The sequence below is a fragment of the Triticum urartu genome, chromosome 6A (assembly GCF_056163025.1).
Source record: "Triticum urartu cultivar PI428250 chromosome 6A, HENAU_Tu73, whole genome shotgun sequence".
NCBI classification, from domain to species: domain Eukaryota; kingdom Viridiplantae; phylum Streptophyta; class Magnoliopsida; order Poales; family Poaceae; genus Triticum; species Triticum urartu.
The window spans coordinates 584,233,405-584,240,374 of record NC_141878.1 but is presented as its reverse complement, the minus strand read 5'-3'; positions in this window follow the sequence as shown (position 1 = coordinate 584,240,374).

Genomic DNA, 6,970 nt, shown 5'->3' with positions numbered 1-6,970 from the left:
CGCCCCCGCGCCCCCCACCACTGCAGCTCCCCCGCGCCGCCGCCCCCACGCCCCCGCGCCCCCCACCACTGCAACTCCCCCGCGCCGTGTCTCATGTCTGCCTCTCCAACGCCACCACCGGCCAGCCCTTCATATCGACCCTCGAGCTCCGGCCGCTCAACGGGTCGCTGTACCGCACCGACGCGGAGGCCCGCGCCTTCCTCGCCCTCGCCGCCCGCATCAACTTCGGCGCCCCCTCGCCAGATCCCGTCAGGTACTCTACTACTCTGCCGCAAAGTAGTGTCTTTTTTGTCTGTAGATTAATATCCTACTTAAGTTTTGGAGTGACTAGGCCACCAGACTCCATCTTACAAACCATGCCCAAAAAACACAAAAATGAGGCATCTGTTGCATGATTTTTCCAGCCAGGGAGTTTCACAGTAGAGAGCAAGTAACAAGGGATTGAAAAACTGCTAGCCTGAAAAGAACACAGTTTCCTCCAAAACATGACATTTCTCATCTCTGTATCAGAGAGCAGACCAGACCAGAGTTTTTCCAAAATAAGGTCGAACCAAGGTGAATGTTGGTCTTAGGTTCATAACATTGTCAGAGCTTCAGGCTATGGCAACCTCTTTCTTTACTGTATTGCCTTGATCATGTGAATGTATCTCTGCTTAGCCTGGTTCCTCCGCGTATCCGTCTTCTCTAGGAAGATCAAAGCTCTTGTTTTTCTTTGCCCCAGTGTTTGTTTTGCTCGGCTCAGTGATCATCAGAAGTGGTCTGCTCCTTGCCTGGTTGTTTGAGATCACCTACTAAAAAGAAAATGAAATGCCCGGTGTTTGTTGGTTGATGGAATCGCCTCGTTTGTTCTGTTTGAGATCGATGCACAACTGCTTAGCTACGTAGTGCAGGAATGTTGTACTATTCGTTATTGCAGTATGACTGGTATGATGAGCTCAAGTGCATGCATAATTTCCATGCCATTTACATTGGGGAATATATATATGTGTGTGTGTGTGTGTGTGTGTGTGTGTGTGTTGCCATGTTGAAGAAATCAGCTACTTTGGTGGTTACTGCTGTCAACAACGTTTGCCCTCGACTTTTTTGGTGAATAATGTGCTTCTTCTGTTCATGCCAATGCAGATGCCCTGTTATGCCCTGTCAACGATTTGCTTCCCTCGATGCTGCGAGTTATTAGTTCTCATGCCCCAATGAATTCTCTTCACTATGCTCTAGGCAGTCAACTGTGGTAGATGCTAGAGTATTATAACTGCATTTCACATGCCAAAGTAAATGTAGCCTATTAGGACAATATGGTAAAAAGGAAATGGACAGGGAACCCTGTGTGCCAATTCTGTCCCCGATATTTTGACTGTATTCCTAAATTTATTCGTAGTAGTAGCCGTAATGTTCAAATTGTTGGGCTTGCGGCTATATGGAAGCTTCATAGTTGAGCTTGTTTCAATAAAAAGCTTGTGAGGTCCCCTGTTGAATTCATATCTTTTAGGTTCACCCAAATTGCCATTAGGAGAAACCAGAGCTCGCTACAAAGTCTCGAATACTTATCTTTATAAGTATGTGCTTTCTTTTCTATATTTTCTGACAGGTGGCACATATGTTTCTGATGCCATATTTGTTGGTTTTTTCTGGAGGGTGATGATGTCATGTCTCTACCGTAGATTAAAATAAATGGAAGTTTAAAAATATGAGAGAAGTTGTCTTGACTAATTACATGTTTATGTAAAAAAGAATAGCAGGGATATTTTACAACTCTTGTGTGTGTAGTTACTTGTTTTTATTGTAGTTGTGGCTGCTTTCTTCTTGTATCATAAAAATATCTCTTCTGCTGCTTATCAGAGATGGCGGGAAGCAGCCACCGCCGCTCCGCGACACCGCAGTACGAGTTGGATGCTTCCGAGTTCTTCACTATCATACTTGGGACTTCAGTATCATCCATGACGCAGGTATATAAAACGAGAGATCTCCCCTTCACCCATCTCATTATGATATCTGTTGTTTGCTACATCACTCATTGTCCCAAACTGCAGAGGCTGCCTGACAGTTTTATGAACATGCTGATGGGTGAAGATCCGCCAAATAATGTGAAGCTGCGACAGGCCGGCAGCGGGTTTCGCAGGCTGTGGGATGTGGAGTTGGTGATCAAGGAGGGCCACATGTACTTGTCTCGTGGGTGGGAGAAGTTCTACCGTGCCTACGACCTGCGGCTGGGGTACTTCCTTCTCTTCAGGTACGACGATGACGCCACCATGCTCATCGTGAAGGTGTTCAACGCGACTATGTGTCGCATGCGCTACGCTGAAGATTATGATGCCGGTACGTTCTGCCTCTTCTTATTCCTCTACATTTGGCTTTGTCTCACATCGATTGTTAACGGTCATTGTTGCATTTGGACAGGTAATGGGAGCAGCAGCAGCGACAATGACTACAGCCAAAGCAGCAGCGACTATGGCTGTAGCGAAAGCAGCAGCAATTCTGGCTGTAGCGAAAGCAGCAGCGATTCTAGCAGCAACATAGACAACAAGAAGGATGATCCGGACTGGAGTGCGGGAGAAGAGGAGCAGAGTGGGGATGAGGAGCTGCAGGATGACGATGGGCATCAGGCTGAGGATGACCTAGCGCTGGTAGTGGCTGACCAAGGGCAAGAGATGGTGGTGGCTGACCATGGGCAAGAGATGGTGGTGGCTGACCATGGGCAAGAGATGGAGGTGGCTGAGGATGACCTAGCGATGGTCGTGCCTGAAGGTGGCCTCGCGATGGTGGTGGTGCCTGACAATGAACAGCTGGGCGACATGACCACGCCAATTGAGGTAGAAGACTACATCCCACTGCCTCCACCGCCTCCACCGCCTCGCCGCTCTTGGCGCATCAGGCTGAGGAAGGAGAAGGAGAAGAACAATGCATGAGAACTGAACTTTGTCAGGTATGTCAGATCTCCAAAATGATATATATATACTATGTTACCTATGTTATCTCTAATATGCTTAGTTTCCTATAGGTTAGCTTCATTTTACCTAAGTTGGCTCTAATATGCTAACTTAGAGCTTATATGCTTAGTTTCCTATAGGTTGGCTCCAAAATAACTTATGTTAGCACAAAATGATCAAGTTTACATAATAAGCTTATAGTCTTTTTCTTATTCTTCTTCTTTTCCAAAATGACATAGGTTAGCTTCATTTTACCTAAGTCGGCTCTAATATACTAACTTAGAGCTTATATGCTTAGTTTCCTATAGGTTAGCTCCAAAATAACTTATGTTAGCACAAAATGATCAAGTTTACATAATAAGCTTATAGTCTTCTTCTTATTCTTCTTCTTTTCCAAAATTCTTCTTATTCTTCTTCTAGTGTTCTTCTTCTTCTAGTATTCTTCTAGTCTTCTTCTTTTTCTTCTTCTAACTTCTTGTTTATCATTTTGCAGATTTGATTTAATTCACGGAAGCTTGCATGGATGGAGTGCTTCTTTTCCATTTGTGTTTTTATTTTGTATCAATGTGAAACTTTTGTGAATTGATGGATAACGGTGTTGGATGAACAATGTGAAACTTTTGTAATATGTAACGATGGAACTATGTGTTGGCTATGTATGTATATATGATGGAACTTGTGTGTTGGCTATGTATGTATATATGATGGAACTTGTGTGTTGGCTATGATTGTTATATGGATGCTTGTTGTATATATATATATGTGTTGGATATCTCATAGGTGAAATAATGACCTGAGATTAAAAAAAATTAAAAAAATTGTTACTAATGGCGCACTACCATGTGGTGCGCCATTAGTATAGCAGACACTAGTGACGCACCATGGGCAAAACTACTGGCGCACTGCCTGGTGCGCCATTAGTAAAAAATTCTAGTGGCGTGATACTAATGGCGCATCAGTGATGCGCCATTAGTAGGCAAAACTGATGCGCCATTAATAGCCCTTTTCCTAATAGTGGAGGCGCAACCATGGAGGTGAGTGAGCTGATTTCTTGTGTTCCTCTCTATCAGGCCTTCTCGTGTGTTGGCAACATAATATCTGTCATGGCCAATCGGGCCCTGGGTAAGCATCAATCTTTGATACAAAACATCAGTGTGGTGCCATTTGTTCCATGTTATTCGCAATACAATAGAAACTTACTTTGATATAAACTTTCGTGCAGCGTCTTTGGAAATTCATCCGCAGCTTGGGGTATCACCTGATCAACATGCATGGATAGCAACACACTGCGCTCATTCGTTGCTGACATGGTGCCAGATGACTTCTAGAGTGCTTTGAGAGGTAGACGGGACTGCCGCAAGGAGATGATGCAAATGCACCAAGGTCAAGCTTTATCATCAGTAGTTTAAGTATGCGTGTCGAATCATTTTGGGTATGCGAAGTTGGTGTCAACCGTTTATTTTGGGTGTTCTGTCAAACAAGCCATGACTATGCTCAGTGGCAGATCTAGGACTTGACAATGGCGGGGCAACAATGAACAACATTACATTGGCTAGAAAAATTTATACCACACTACACCAAGAATTAGCTACGCCACTGAGGACAGCCATCGTAACTTCTAGTCAGAATACATACCTTTGATATGAAGGTGCGATCACTTATTTTCTGGAGCAACAATAACTCCGTTGTCATCAGAAAAATCATCAATAACCCCTTTTCATATGAAGATGCAGTCACTTAATTTCTTCAGCAACAGTCAACTATCCCAGAAGCATATAGGCATTTTGTATTGCATCACGAATATTAGCATCTCTTTTTTTACGTACTATGTCCGGCTGCAAGTACAATACTACTTCGGTTAAACAAACAGATGTAACATTTCAAAAAAGGAACATGGTCAATGGAAGACAGATACAGATTATCATCATGAGTCAAATAACAAAACATATAAGACATCGCCTTGCCCCAGAGTCCAGTTGGGCCCGCCCAATTAGCTTCCTCCAGGTCAGTTCGATTTTCTATGTTTATTCATTTGCTTTGTGTTTATTTTCTTTCCTCATACTTTAAGAACAATTCTAAGTACATATATTACAAAATTTGTCTTTACCTAAAATTTAAAAGCTACAATTTCCCGCCAAATTACCTTTCACCAGGTCAGTTCGATTTTCTATGTTTATTCATTTGTTTTTTGTGTGTTTCTTTTCTTTTGCTCATATTTTGGAAACAATTTCAAGTACATATATTAAAAAACTTATATTTGCTTAAATTTTAAAACTGCAATTTACAAAATGTTAACACAGAGTAAACGTTTTGGTAGTATAATTTTGAAAAATGTTGATAGCATTCAAAAAAATTCAAAGCATTTAAAAAATATTTGCGCATTTAAATAAATATATGGATATTTTTTCAAAAAATTTATAATACGTAAAAAGTTTTTAATATTAAAATGTATCGAACCATTCAAAAAAATGTAAGTTGCATTTTATAAAATGTTCACGCATTTCAAAAATACGTTATAAATATATTTTAAATGTCATAATGTAAAAATATGTTTGCATTGTTTTAAAAAAAGTGTTTTGTATCATTTAAAACTAATTTCAATATGTTTTTGGAAAATGTTTGAGATACTTTTGAAAAACAGTTCAAAAACATGTATTTGAAAAAAAATCATGTAGGAGTATTCAGTTATGTCAAAACAGCTGTTTCCGCAAAAAAAATGTCAAAACAGCTGGTTTGAGATATATATATGCTGTTAGGTTTCAGAGCTGTAATATTTTGTCACCTGTATACCCTGAACTCTACTGTGGAGTGAACTGCTATACTCTGAACCAGGGGAAAACACGTGATGGAGAAATTTCCGTGACCCGTGAAATTTCGGACATCTCATGAAATATTTCGTTAATTTCAGATCCCCAAATTCAAATGAAATTTTGGATAGTGAGCTCCAGGAATCTGCTGAACATATCTCGTAAGTAATTGGATAAAACAGAAGACAGTTGTTGCTTGATGCTTCGGCTACCACAGAAGTTCAGACCAGCAATGTCGTTCATCACTTCATATGTACAACTTTGGTTCAGACCCTCTACAGAAGCCTTTTTTAACATGCACCCGCTACTGGACTTGCAGTGAAAAACGTGAGGTTCAGGCCAGATTCGGAGTTTCAGGCTACTTTAAAATCCTACCACAATGTTTGGATGCTACAGTCCATTCATGCTTGCAAGTCCTGGACGTGGGGAGGAATATCTTGTGAGATTTAAAGCTTCTAGCTGGTGCTTCCATGAGCTATTGCTTTTGGGATTCAGGAACTCTGGGGAGATAAAAAAAAAAGTAGCTGTGTTGTCAGGAAAATGGAAGATGATTAGTCTTAAACAGAATCGACGAAAGGTAGAAATGTCAACAAATGAAATGAGTCATCAGATCGCCCCTGTTACATGTATTTTTTGGAAAATGGAAGGAATTTTTTTTTAGACTGCATGTATGATTGACTCACATCGGTGAGTTTTGCTGGGCTTCTTTCTACACAAAGTATGGGTGGTACAAGAGAGGCGGAAATTGCAGGGTTAGCCCTTTCATCATATAGAAAATAAAAGAAGAAGCAATCGCCTCTGTTCGGTTTCGTTATGAAGAAATAAACAGAGGCTCTCTGCTCCCATGGCAGCAAGAAACAGGGGATTCAGCAAGTGAGAATGAACAAAGTGACCTCGTGCAGGAAGGAACACGGCCAGCCCTGATGGCGAACGCATGTGCGTGCCGCTATGCTGGCGCTGGCTGGGAAGAGACAGGGTCAGAGTTTCCGTTCATTTCTTTTTCTGAAACCGTTGAGGCGGCATTGTATTATTGATGTTTACATTGAGTGAATCACAAGAGATGTAACTGCACGTACACGCCTTCCGTAATGCCTTGAACCATCAGACGTTCGCCCTGACACTCTGCTCGCCGACGTGGCCACGACGAGCTGCAGCAGCTGTGCGCCACCCAGCTGCTCCAGGTGTGGCGCCACCGCCGGCCCCAAATTCAGCTACGTGTCCACCAGGCACAGCAAAACA